Source organism: Pyrus communis, chromosome 8 (assembly GCF_963583255.1).
Source record: "Pyrus communis chromosome 8, drPyrComm1.1, whole genome shotgun sequence".
Taxonomy (NCBI): Eukaryota; Viridiplantae; Streptophyta; class Magnoliopsida; order Rosales; family Rosaceae; genus Pyrus; species Pyrus communis.
The window spans coordinates 6,148,637-6,162,715 of NC_084810.1; the positions used below are offsets into that span (position 1 = coordinate 6,148,637).

The 14,079-nt window shown below is 38.3% G+C and overlaps 1 long non-coding RNA gene and 1 pseudogene across 1 annotated transcript; one reads left to right on the forward strand and one right to left on the reverse strand.

Moving 5' to 3' along the window:
• The first annotated feature begins 1,410 nt into the window (after positions 1–1,410).
• Positions 1,411–3,473, forward strand: LOC137741338 (monodehydroascorbate reductase, seedling isozyme-like; annotated as a pseudogene).
• A 4,117-nt stretch (positions 3,474–7,590) lies between these two features.
• Positions 7,591–10,499, reverse strand: LOC137743729 (uncharacterized). Its single transcript, XR_011069517.1, has 4 exons — positions 9,954–10,499; positions 8,411–8,541; positions 8,118–8,320; positions 7,591–7,833 (listed from the first exon to the last, which is right to left on the reverse strand). It is a non-coding gene; the product is annotated as an uncharacterized lncRNA (long non-coding RNA).
• Between the last annotated feature and the right edge of the window lie 3,580 nt (positions 10,500–14,079).

The following is a 14,079-nucleotide window of genomic DNA, read 5'->3' on the forward strand; positions in this document are numbered from 1 at the left end:
TAGTCATGAATTTGTACTGTGTATCAGGGCCGGACCTGAGTTTTTCAGGGTTCTGTGCAAAACTTAAATAGACGCCCTTTATTTTTTTAATGTTATATTTCTTTATTATTTTTTTTTTCAATTTTTTCATCTATAAAATTAAAATATTACAAGTTACTGCAACAAAAATAAGTTGTTTGATCGGCTAGGTTTTTTTCCTTACCTTCAAAGGTCCTAGGTTCGATACACGTTGGATGCGTTTTTGTTAACCTAGCACATGGACAATAAGGAAGAAGAGTTAAACCGCTAGCTCTAGAACCACAAATATAAATATGATTGAATGAAAATTTGGGGGCCCCGTGCGGTGGCACCTTTTGCACACCCTCAGGGCCGGCTCTGCTGTGTTTCTCTAAGTGCTTTTGCAATTGCAATTCCATCTGTTTTATTGAGGGGCCTAGACTTAAGATTTCGCCAAAAAAATTTATTTGGTTGATTAGTGTAGCTCGAAATAGTTGGGATGCGAGTTTTCCACAACAGTTGCGTTTGTCCGAAACAAATCTTATGTGAGGGTGTTCGTGTCATATGGCAGTGTTGAAAAGTTGTACTGTACATAATTGTTCTTGCCCTTGTTTCAAGAAAAGGCTTAGCATCAGATTGTAATTTTGAAAGTACTTGAACTTCAGAAAGTGCTTATCCAAGATTTACAGTGCCATTTTATCCGGTGCTTCTAAAGACATTCTTTGCTTCCCTTAGCACCAAGACCAGCAGATACTTTGCTTCAGTAACTCTATGCTTTTAAGTTTTCAGTTCTCTTATAAAGGGCTTAGCCTTTCAAGGCAATCCCTCGCACAAATAAGTTACTTTTAATTTGCTCTGGTTTTCGGTTTCTTTTCATAGAGGACGCGACCTTCACCTGTTTTAGCAGTCAGTGAAGCCAGGTACGCTCTCTTTTCTGAAAATTATCGACTGCTAGTTTCTTTTATGTTACAAATTTCTGATAGTTTAGTTAATTAATCAGATAACAGTTAACAACTAATTTTAGATCAAACCCAAACAACCAAGAGCTAGCCATCGTAATCAGATACAAGTACTGCTAGTTCCCCGCTCTTCAAATCAGAATCAGGAAGAGTATAATTTCGACAAAAATCTCGACAAATATCTGGAAAATCATGTGGAAATGAAAAAGATAAAGGCTGGTGCTAATGAAGTTAATAGGACTTTCACTAAAAGAGATTAAAACTCAATACATAAATAGACGAAGATGTTGCTAGGACCTGTATATGATATGGTACAAAATGTTTAACCACAGTTTCGAAAACCAGATTAATGATCCTCTATATATCGAATTGCTTGTTGAAAAATATATGGATCGAGGTACCGTATATTCAGAGTAAAATTATCTTGCATTGTTCTGGTGATGTGCAGGAAGCTATGGGATTTCTGACACCGATTTGTGAACCAATAATGTTCATATGGGCTCTGATTACACGATGGTTAAAGTATCAACAAAACTTTGATTAGCCAAAGTCAAGATATAATCGAGAAAATAGAGGCCGAGCCTCTCCTTCCAAGTAAACCGCAACGCGATGAAGTCTATGAGTGGTTAGAGAATGTGGAAAGGATCAAAACTCAAATACTAACTATTGAAAAACTCGGCGAACGGAAATTTCTCTCGATTGCACATCTTGCAAAGCTTGTTGAAGAAAAAATTGGAGAAGTTGAAGAATTGCTCGAAAAGGGTAGTCTCTTTAGTGAGATTTCCAGTAAGAAGTCATTTAGGTACGTGATCATCGGTGGTGGAGTTGCAGCTGGATACGCAGCAAGGGAGTTTGTCAAGCAACGGCTTGAACCAGGTGAGTTAGCGATCATATCCAAAGAAGCCGTTGCACCTTATGAACGTCCGGCACTTAGTAAGGGCTATCTGCTTCCTTAGGGAGCTGCAAGGCTTCCGGGGTTCCATGTCTGTGTCGGAAGTGGAGGAGAGAAGCTGCTTCCGGAGTGGTATGCGGAGAAAGCCATTGAGTTACTTCTTAGCACAGAAATAGTCGAAGCAGATCTTCAATCAAAGATCCTCACTAGTGCAACTGGGGGAATGTTTGAATTCGAAACTTTGATCATTGCAACTGGTTCCAGAATTATAAGGTTGACGGAATTTGGTGTGCAAGGAGATGATGCCAAAAACATTTTCTACTTGAGGGAAATCAGCAATGCCGATAAACTTGTGGAGGCAATTAGAGCCAAGAAAAACGGAAAGTTAGTGATTGTTGGAGGAGGGTACATTGGTTTTGAAGTCGGAGCAGCTATTAGAATCAACAAGTTCAATGTCACCGTAGTTTTTCCGGAACCGTGGTGCATGCCTCGGCTTTTCACTAAGGAGATAGCCGCTTTCTACGAGGGTTACTACGCCAATAAAGGAGTTCAAATGATCAAGGGCACCACTGCAGTAGGGTTCGATGCTGACACGAACGGAGAGGTAAAGGCAGTGAAACTCAAGGATGGCAGGGTGCTGCAAGCTGACATTGTTGCTGTTGGTGTCGGCGCAAAGCCTCTAATTGATTTGTTCCAAGGGCAAGTCAGTGAAGAGAAAGGCGGAATCCAAACTGATGGAATGTTCGAAACAGATGTCCCTGATGTATATGCCGTGGGGGACATTGCTACTTTCCCTATGAAATTGTATGACGACATGAGAAGAGTTGAGCATGTTGACCATGCCAGAAAATCAGCTGAGCATGCTGTGAGAGCTATCAGGGCAAGCGAGGAAGGGAAGTGCATTGAAGAGTATGACTATGTTCCGTACTTCTACTCCCGTGCCTTTGATTTGTCGTGGACATTTTATGGAGACAATGTGGGCGATCTGTTTCTGTTTGGGGACCCCAATCCAGCATCAAACCAACCGAAGTTTGGAGCAGCATGGATCAAGGACGGGAGGATTGTGGGAGCGTTTTTGGAGGGAGGGACAGATGCAGAAAACAAGGCTATTGCCAAAGTTGCAAGGGCACAACCTTCAGCTGAGTATCTGGATACACTGAAAAGGGAGGGCTCTTCCCTTGATATTTCCATGTCAACAAATTCCCACATATAATTTGGGAAGTGAGTTTAATAGGTTACTGGAACTGAACTCTAGCCCCGTACTCGTAAGCGGCGGAGCACAAGTTCTTGGCAGATGTTACATCGGGTGTGATTCGTTTGACCGAATTGGGTGTCGGCCACCGAGGTCCGAAGCTTTTCCGTTTCAGCGAATCGGTTGTCCTGGAGATGTAATCCCAAATCCCCCTTTTTTTCTCTGTAGCTCAAAGCTTCAGGGTTTCCTCTGTCTTGGTCGCTTTATGAATAAGTGGGGAAGTTTGTGACTTGACTTTAACGCCATTGTTAGACTATGAGATTGGGACGTTTGGCGCCAATAATAATAATAATACGTGTTTTGTGTATATTGCGTTTGTATCATTATTATGAAACGATATGGATACCGTATATTTGTTCCATGTAAATGATTATAGAGATGAAGGCATGCTTAAAACTGCCCTTATAAGAGGTGGAGATGCCAAATTGTCCACATAAGGTATAACAGTAAAAAAAGACATCCACTATTGTTTCCAACCGAAATGTCAAATCTTATGCGGCATGACATGGAATGGCAACAAAAGGGTTTGCTGTCAAATTTGACAGCAGCTTCAAATACATTTTAATTTATTATTAAATGCTTTTTATTAATATGTCAAATCTTATGCGGCATGACATGGAATGGCAACAAAAGGGTTTGCTGTCAAATTTGACAGCAGCTTCAAATACATTTTAATTTTTTATTAAATGCTTTTTATTAATATTTTATAGTTTTAAAACATTTATGACTTCTTGATGATGATGAAGAGTCAATCTCAGTTGATGATGATGAATCGGAACTACAAGGCTTGGCCTCAGCCGATGCCTTAATTCGTTGCCCAAAAGCCGCCTCTGTTGAATCTTAGCCTCATTGGGTTCACCTTGTGCAGTGACTCCGAGTATTCTGCCCATGCCCATGTTTCACCTTTGAGGGAGATCTTAAGAGATATGGTGAAAGCGGAGTGGGTATTGATGGGTATGGGTCAATGAAAGAGTTGATTTGGCTTCCTTCACCTGGAAATGATGACGAGGAGGGTGGTGGCTGATCAAGTGAGAGGGATGTGGACGACCATGTGGAGGTGGAAAGGAGGTTGGATCATGATTTGAGTCGGTTCGACTTGGTGTACCCAAACTACAATGGGGTTGCTTGTAACAATGCTTTGGATAGGGTGGATGATCAGGATACCCATATTGTTCAATTGGAGGAAGAGAATCTGACATTGAAGGAGAGGCTTTTCTTGATGAAGAGGGAATTGGTGGATTTGAGAAGGATGATGTAGGTCATTGCGAGAGAGGACCATGTGATGGGCGAGGTCAACGAAGAGGTGGTGAAAAAAGGATCTAGATAATGTCAAAACAAAAATTATGAGAAATAAAATAATAATTTAATTTGACATATCAGATAGAGAGTAAAATTTTAAAATATGTCAAAATGCGACATAAGCTGTCAAATTTAAATTTTTTGTTTAAAATCTGATATCTTCTTTGGAGATGGTCTAGGAAGCACTTTTTGTCCATAATTGCTTTTTTCAAATTTGGAGGCACTTGTATTTAGAAGAGCATTCACGCTTCTCTGTTAGAAGTGTTTTTAATATTTTTAAGGGTTTTGCATTTGTAAAAACATTTTAGTCAAACAGTTCTTTTCTTTCTTTTCTTTTTTAATCAAGAAGAATAAATTAAAAGGAAAAACCACGAGTACAACCGTTCCCTACAGAATCAAACTGAAGGGCATAAAGAGCAAATGAAGGAGTACAATGATCCAAAATATGACAATTAGTACTAATAAGGCCATGGCGAGCAAAGGCATCAACTACAAAGTTAGCCTCTCAATTAATATGAAAAACAGTTTTTTCTTGTTGCATATAGTTTTATACAAGCGATATTAAGGGAATACAACTCGAACACACAAACCCCTTGCACTATTACTTTAAGCCATTTTTCGTTTTCAAAACGACAGCAGAAATACACAATCGTAAGAGTCCCGAACAAACAAAAAATAAAGCATGGTTTAAGATGTAAAGAACTCTAAAGTACAGTTCTTCAGAATCACACAACAAAAACAAACAAAAAATGAGTTCAAATCCTTTCTCATCACCTCCTTGATGATGAACAGTCTCAATGGATGAAGTAACAAGATGAATATTATGAGAAACACAGAAAAACCGACAATGAAGTTACCGAACTCGGGGACGTCAAGAAAAGAGGTCCAAAGTTCATCATGCCGATTCTGCCTTCGGAGAATTGCATCCATATGAAACCAAGGAATGCTCCAAGTCATTAACTCCAAAGTGGGAAATGGAATGCCAAGTTGATGATATAATCTCCAGGATCACTACCATACACATATTTCTACATCACAAAAACATACACTTGCACCATGTCAAGAGGCAAGGATATTACAAGAGTAAGATGTTATTAGTGTGCCAAAAACGTACATTGGTATAGCATATATGGACACAGTATTAAGTGATCCGAAAAGGCAAGGAAGGTCGTAACACGATCATGTCTTCCAACTAAGATAATTACAGTATCTATTTCCACAAAACAAAACTTTCAAATGGAACCGACCACTGCCGAGAAAGGTTGAGTTCAGATAGACAGCCTAGCAAAAAGCAACCCCAACACAACATTTCTCTTCTAATTTTAACCAGAATCATATACAAAACACAACATTCCATATTTCATTAACCAAAAAAATTAGTAAATTAAGAGCCCATTAGACAACCATAAATAAATAAATTAGGTAGCTAGACAATTTGGAATTTTAGTTTCCATGTCGTGTCGATCATCTAGAATACCAAATTGAGCAAAGGAAATTCAAATCCCTCCGTTAAAAATAAATAAATTAAAACATTCGAATTAAAACAAAAACTACCCTAATGAAAGCAAAAAAAATGTTGGTTCAATTGGAACGGTCCAGCGGGACATAGTGGATCCGGGTGGCACCGACCCGTTATCCTTCCACTGCAGAGAGCGGGAGGTAATCGTTGCCCTGTGAAGCCAGCCTTACGCAGTGCCCTCCGCTCTAGGAACTGTGGAGCCTGCGCCTTCGCCCAGGCCACACAGCCCAACTCCCAGCTTGGAATGGGCGGACCAGAAGAGAGCCACGACGGATCCGACCCGCTGAGACTGAACCAGCGTCCCAACATCCTGTTGCCCCCACTTGGGTTATAAGCTTTCGTTAGTAAGCTCGGCGATTGATGCTACATGCATAATCTATATAAAGGGTTATGTTTATCTGTCCGTGGTCGATGTGGGACAAATTCTGTTCTGAACTACGACCGTGTTCAAATTAAATTGCAGTTTTAAATGGAAATTCCTGAACATAATAGTTTAAATCCATTGGGTAGCAGGCGAGAGTTAATGGTTAAACTACGCTTTATACAGTAAACTGAAAATTCGACGTTTGTGCACCTGAATGGACAAAAGCTGGAGAATTTTGTTGAGAACCCGCAACCGGTGAGTGACGTAAGTGCTGTGTGCAGGCAGCTTCTGCATTCTCTTCACTTGTTCGTGCACTGGCGCCTCCTTCTCCCCAGGCCCTCTTTGCTTCCATGGAGCTTCCGGTCAACTTTCAAGAAAACCTCGAAATTGTTATTATTTGGAAAGCAAAGGTAGGCGTCTCTCAGATTTGCACAGGGAGAAGCGAAAGAAGAAGAAGAAGGTAGAGAGGGGGTGGTCGATAGCTTATCCGGCGTTTGAGAGTGACAGAAGGCAAGTTGAGAGCAACGGAAGCAGAGATTTTCGAAAGGGATAACTGAAACGGATGGAAAAATCGAGAAACTGCAGCCAAAGTAGAGGTTTCACACGATGATGGACTCGTGGCCAACGCGGACAAATGCGTAATTTCACTGTGCCAAGATGGAAAAACAACGGGGCAAGGAAAGCTGATTGAGGGCGATTCCACCATTTTACTGTTGATAAACAGTACTTTTCCATTGGATTTTAGTATATAAATAATTTCTTAAGTTTAACTATAAAAGCACAATTTAGACAACGTAGGTAAATAAAAGTAATTGGCAATAAGAGTTTTGAAAACGATGTTTGAACGGTTAGGACTTTGACTTCCATCTCTAACATTTTTCGCCTAAGCAACTAATACATACTATGATACAAAACAGATTTTTTTTTATGCTTTACATTTGTCTACCTAAAGGCATGGTATTTACTCTTTAAGCTATTGATTTCCCTAAACAACAAATTAGGCATGGGCGTCTACACTAACTCCTTTCATTCTCGAAGTATTTAGCATGGTATCTACTTAATTGCACTCCAAGAAAGCATAATACAATGGAAATCGACAAACACACGAATCCTAGAAAATAGTATCTATTCCGGTTATTCGTGATAATTAATTCCAAGAACCGTAACTAGTTCTCTTGTCACCCGGCATAGGTACAAGACTCGATCATCCAAATTTATCCATGTAACAAACTCAATTACAAAGCTATTCTATGATGATCAATCATAAAATAACTCAATAAGATTGGAATTAAAACTAGAATTTATCACTAAAGCATCAACAAATTGTCTTATAACAAAATGTATCGAAAATTCTCAAGGAAACATGATTAGACTTCAACCAAGTCCCAACTATGAAATTTAGTTACTCATAATGTAAATGGGCAGCAAAGTCAAACAAAACAGAAAGTAAAAGGAGAAGAAGAAACTCTTCGATGACGAATTGCAGAACGGTGCTCTGGTCCTTCCTTTTTCTCCCTTCTGTCGTGGCTGCCTCCTCTTTTTTGGTGGCTGCTGCTTACACAAGTGAAAATGAATACTATTAAACCGTAGTACTAAGTAGCACTGCAACTTGAGGCTTAAGAAAAACACAATCGTAAGTCCCAAACAAACAAAAATAAGCATGGTTTAAGATATGAAGATACTTAAAGTACAACTCTTCACATTCACATAACCAGTAGTGGAGTTACATTGGGGTCAACGGATGCAAGTGACCCCAATAAGCTCTTATTTTCACACAACCAATAATAGTCCCGACCCCATAATCAATCCAAACCCAGCAAAGTAAAATCCCTTACCGATCAGCCAAGCATAACCCCTGTATGAAGCTTTCTTGACCGCTGGTTCATTCCCAAGGCAAAGCTAGCTATAAAGCCATGGGAGAAAGGTCTCATACACAAACTGAATAAATGGAATAACTTATGTTCCATTTTAATATTTCCTGGAGAACTTCTTGAGTTTCTTATTGTGCCCCCATTGTGATTTAATCCTGGCTCTGCCACTACACAGAACAAATAAAAAAACCTCCTTGATGAACAGTCTCAACGGATGAATATTATGAGAAACACAGAAAAACCGACAATGAAGTTACCAAAATCGGGGACTTCAAGAAATGAGGTCCAAAGTTCATGCTGATTCTGCTTTCGGAGAATTGCATCCATATGAAACCAAGGAATGCTCCAAGTCATTAACTCCAAAGGAATTGCATCCATACACATATTTCTACATCACAAAAACATACACTTCCACCATGTCAAGAGGCAAGGATACCAGAGCAACAAAAAGAATATTACAAGCTTGGTTCACCAAAAAAAAAAAAACAAAATATTTATAGAGAGACGCATACAAAAGATAGTCACAAGAGTAAGATGTTATTAGTGTGCCAAAAACGTACAATCTTCAGTGTGTGATGGAAAAGACCCAAACTCGTGTCTTCTCATAAACACAAATATAAAATATAATTGGTATAGCACATATGGACACAGTATTAAGTGATCCGAAAAGGTAAGGAAGGTCGTAACATGATCATGTCTTCCAACTAAGATAATTACAGCATCTAATTCCAGGAACCGGATCCCCTCCTAAGCATAGGGTGGGGATCCTCCTAACCGGGTCATCTGGATCCTTGAATTTTGATCCAACGGCTACAAACAAGGGGATCCATTAAAAGTTATAATTATTGTAGCCGTTGGATCAAATTTTAAAGGCCCAGATGGCCAGGTCAGGAGGATCCCCACCCTATGCTCAGGAGGGGATCCAGTTCCCTAATTCCACAGAACAAAACTTTCAAATGGAACCGACCACTGCCGAGAAAGGTTGAGTTCAGATAGACAGCCCAGCAAAAAGCAACCCCAACACAACATTTCTCTTCTAATTTTAACCAGAATCATATACAAAACACAACATTCCATATTTCATTAACAAAAAAAAATAGTAAATTAAGAGCCCATTAGACAACCATAAATAAATAAATTAGGCAGCTAGATAATTTGGAATTTTAGTTGCCTTGTCGTGTCGATCAACTAGAATACCAAATTGAGCAAAGGAAATTCAAATCCCTCCGTTAAAAAAAATAAATTAAAACAAAAACTACCCTAATGAAAGCAAAAAAGAAATGTTGGTTCAATTGGAACAGTCCAGCGGGCCATAGTGGATCCGGATGGCACCGACCCGTTATCCTTCCACTGCCGAGAGCGGGAGGTAATCGTTGCTCTGTGAAGCCAGCCTTACGCGGTGCCCTCCGCTCTAGGAACCATGAAGCCTGAGCCTTCGCCCAAGCCAAACAGCCCAACTCCCAGCTTGGAATGGGCGGGCCAGAAGAGAGCCACGACGGATCCGACCCGCTGAGACTGAACCAGCGTCCCAACATCTTGTCGCCCCCACTTGGGTTATAAGCTTTCGTTAGTAAGCTCGGCAATGGGAGTTCCATGCACAATCTATATAAAGGGTTATGTTTATCTGTCCGTGGTCGATGTGGGACAAGTTCTGTTCCGAACTATGGCCGTGTTTAAATTAAATTGCAGTTTTAAATGGAAATTTCCGAACATAATAGTTTAAATCCATTGGGTAGCAGGCGAGAGTTAATAGTTAAACTACGCTTTATACAGTAAACTGAAAATCCGACGTTTGTGCACCTGAATGGACAAAAGCTGGAGAATTTTGTTGAGAACCCGCAACCGGTGAGTGACGTAAGTGCTGTGTGCAGAAAGCTTCTGCATTCTCTTCACTTGTTCGTGCACTGGCGCCTCCTTCTCCCCAGGCCCTCTTTGCTTCCATGGAGCTTCCGGTTGAGCGCCGCCGCCATCTTCCGTAGTCACATCAAGCGTACTCCTGGCCTTACAAGGATCAACTTTCAAGAAAACCTCGAAATTGTTATTATTTGGAAATCAAAGGTAGGGTTTTGGGCGGAGTCACAAAATTGAAAACTCAAATGCAAAACCCCAACATCTCACTGTTTGTCGAATAATATTTCGCTCATTTTCTCGGCAACCAAACAAGACCGCGATTTGGAAAAAGATGTAGGACAAAGAGAAGAAAACGTAAAACCCTACAACAAAGGGGGACTTGCAGACTTTTTGTAGTTATAGATTCCTCGTTACGAGGAAGCAATTTCGCGCTGGGGAAGAAGAAGCGGTGGAGTTATTGCGGGCTGGTTTGGAAGTTAAATTAAAATGTCTGAGAGTTTTTTTTTTTTTTTTTTTTTTGGTTGAAAATGATTTTGGAAATAATTTTTGATAAAAAATAACTTTAAAAGAAAAATTATAGTGCATTTACAAGAAGCACGCAACGGAATATTCTTGAAATAAAGCACTAATTATTTTGGGAATTTAAAAATATCTTCTTTAAAAACGTTTTTAGATATTTTGAAAGAACACTTGATTTTATTTGAATTGGAGAAATCAGACAACCAAGTTATAAGAATAGATTGTTGGGGAGAGATAACAGAATTATTTTGAAGATGACATCAAACTACCTGGTACTGTGTTCCATGGAACTAACCATAATGCTAACCTATTGGCACCTGGTAAAAGGAAAGGAATTCTCTCTAGATTCCTTCCATCAAATCCACCCAATCAATCAATCCGGGTTCTTGAAATTCGATCCAACGGTTACAAACAAAGAGCTTCTTTAAAAGTTGTAATAACTTTAGTCGTTGAATCAAATTTCAAATGGGCGGATTAGGTGATTTGGTGGATTTGGTGGAAGGGAACCGGAGAGAATCCCTTTCCCTGCTAAAAGGCTACTCTCGTTCTAATATGAGCATTGGGTTAAAATGTAAGTTGAAATGAAATGCAAAATTTTTTTATGAAAAAAGTTTGTTAACGGGTTGAATTTAAGTAACCTATTAACTTAACAGATCGGGTTGAAACCGATCCAAACCCAATAAAAATAACTAGTTACATGGTCAGCCCCAAAATGTTTGATAATTCCCACTTTATTAAGTGGGATGGATTCCCACTAAATAATTCTTCCACCTTTTGTGATCACTCAACACAACTCATTACCTGCAAGACTCAAACCAGCTCCCCCCAAATAACAATTGACATTTGCAAATTGATTTGTTAAATTGTTTTGTCTGCCAACAATTTCACTTTCTCATTCTCATTCATAGGTTTGGGTAGTGGTTAAGTCACATTCACACTCTCATTGTCTTCTTTTGCAAATCTTTTTTTATTTCGTTTAAGTTAGTTAATTCAATAGTTTTTTTTTTAATTACAAGCGATATTACTACTTTAAACTTAATTAAGGAAATAAAGAAGATTGGGACTAAAATGTAATGAGTTGAAGATAACGATCTATCTACTAGAACAATCTATCACTTGGTATTAAATTCAAAAACTAGAAAAAAATTGCCCATAAAAAAGTACTACGAAAATCGCTTCCCATTTTCCAGAATCTTATACCATCGGATCTCTTAGTTTTACCCCTTTTTTTTTTGTTTGTCAAAAACAATAAAGAAGTAGTAGTTATTGTGGAGCTGTTATTGCTTGTTTAGTTATGTTGAAGTTGGGTGAACCACACAGCAAGCATTGTCTGCTACTACTTAACCAATTCCACTAACTTGGAAGCCACCTTGAAAGGATGAATTATGCTTTTCTTCTCACCTTTTTCAAATCAAATCACTTTTATTGTATGATTAGATTAATACTGGCAACGATCACATAATATGATGATTTTGCCATTTAGTACTACGGTCTAATGATATTATTTTTTATTTGTAAGTGAGAGGTCTTAAGTTATATTATTACCAAAAGCGAATTTGAACCATATTATTACTAATCTATTGAAAGGCTTAGCTCACTCTACTACCTTTTAATATAGATAATATCGTATGTTTACGAAAAATACAATGGTCTTTGGCCATCTCCAACCGATGGCTGGCCAAAGGGCTCATTTTAGCCCTCTGGCTCTCCAAGATTCTCTAAGATATTAATATTTTAATGAACAGTACAAGGCCATATTTGCTTCCGTCTCCAACCGAGGGCCAAAGGGCCAGAGGGCTCATTTTAGCCCTATCACAAAAAACCGTCTCCAACCGAGGGCCATAGGGCCAAACATAATTTATTATTTAAAAACTACAACTTAAATGTTGTTTAAGTTTCATATTGTTATATGTTTTTTTTTAACAAATATGAAAAACTAGAAATGTTTTTTAATAATTTGTTAAATGTTGTTAAAAACTACAAATTTTGTAAAATAAAAGTTATAGGAAAAAATAGAATTTAAAAAAAAATGAAAAATAGAAGTTATAGGAAAATTTTCGTAAATAAAAAATAATAATAAAACTGTAAAAAAAAAATTTCAAATCAATCATATCGATTAAAACCGACAGTAATACATTTATATTAGTAATACAAACATAAGCAAAAAACAAATGGCCAACCCGAGGTTGGCTGGCTGGCCGGAAGTGGCCAACCTTCTAGCCCTTTAACCCTTTGGGAGCTCACTGGCTTCGGGTTCCATGGGAACTTCGAAGTTAAGCAAGTAGCGCGCGAGAGCACTCCTAGGATAGGTGACCCATCGGGAAGTTCTCGTGTGAGTTCCCAAAAACAAAACCGTGAGGGCGTGGTCGGGGCCCAAAGCGGACAATATCGTGCTACGGTGGAGTTGGGCCCAGGAAGTGGTCCCGCCTGGGGCGGAATGTGACAAAAAATGTAAAAAAAAAAAAAATTTCAAAAATAACAGTTAGTTGACGTCGGCTAGTCGTTGGATTCAAATTTTTCTTTAAGCAATCTTGTCGATTATAACCGACAAGAATATATTTATATTAAATATACTTTGTCGGTTATAATCAACAAGATTGCTCTAATTTTCTGGCCAGCCCGAGTTGGCTGGCTGGCTGCATGCGGCCAACACTTTGGCCCTTTCAAATTCCATGGGGCCCACGAGTCCTCTACCCTAACCCTCGGTTGAAGACGATTTTCGGGCTATTTTTTACCCTCTGGACCCTTTGGTTGGAAATGACCTTAATTTCATAATTTGAGCCAATATCATTTTTTTCTCTCTCCTACCATCCTGTTCTCTTTCTCCCATTTCTCTCTCCTATTTCTCTCTCATTTCTCGCTCTTTCGATCCTCCCTTTGAATTTCTATGTCTGGCCAATTAAATTTAGTAGTAATTTGCAAATTCACGACGAGTTGTAGTAGACATATTTGTTTTTTTTAATTATTAAAATTTAAAAACAATTTTAAATCTCATACCAAACAAATTTTTTAATTTAAAAAAAATGTTCTTAAAAGATGTTCTTAAGAAATATTTTAAGAAATTATAATTTTTTTAATACGATTACGAATGGATCTTTATATTTTTATTCTCACCTTGATTTTTCAAATCAAATCACTTTTATTGTATGATTAAATTAATATTGAGAAATGCGATCTGATATGATGGACTTAATTTCCTAATTTAAGCCAATACCGACCACATATTTTTTTTATACTAGACTAGTACTTGCTAGAGGAGCCAAAAGCTTCCCACCATCTTATGTCATTTCTAGCTTTCACATCAACATTACCATCCAACAAAGTGGAAACAATGATACAATGTGCTAATGTGGAATTATGTATTGTTTTACCATTTTTACTAGGGATATAACTTGTTTGAGCTAAGCATTTGCAAATTCAGTAATGTTATTTCAAAATAGAAATTTGACCATATTATTATCGTACATGAGACTTATCTTGATTAGAAAATATGTTAGCAATAGAGGTAGAATTTTTTGCCAAATTACCATAGCAATTGTACCATATCAAAATTGTG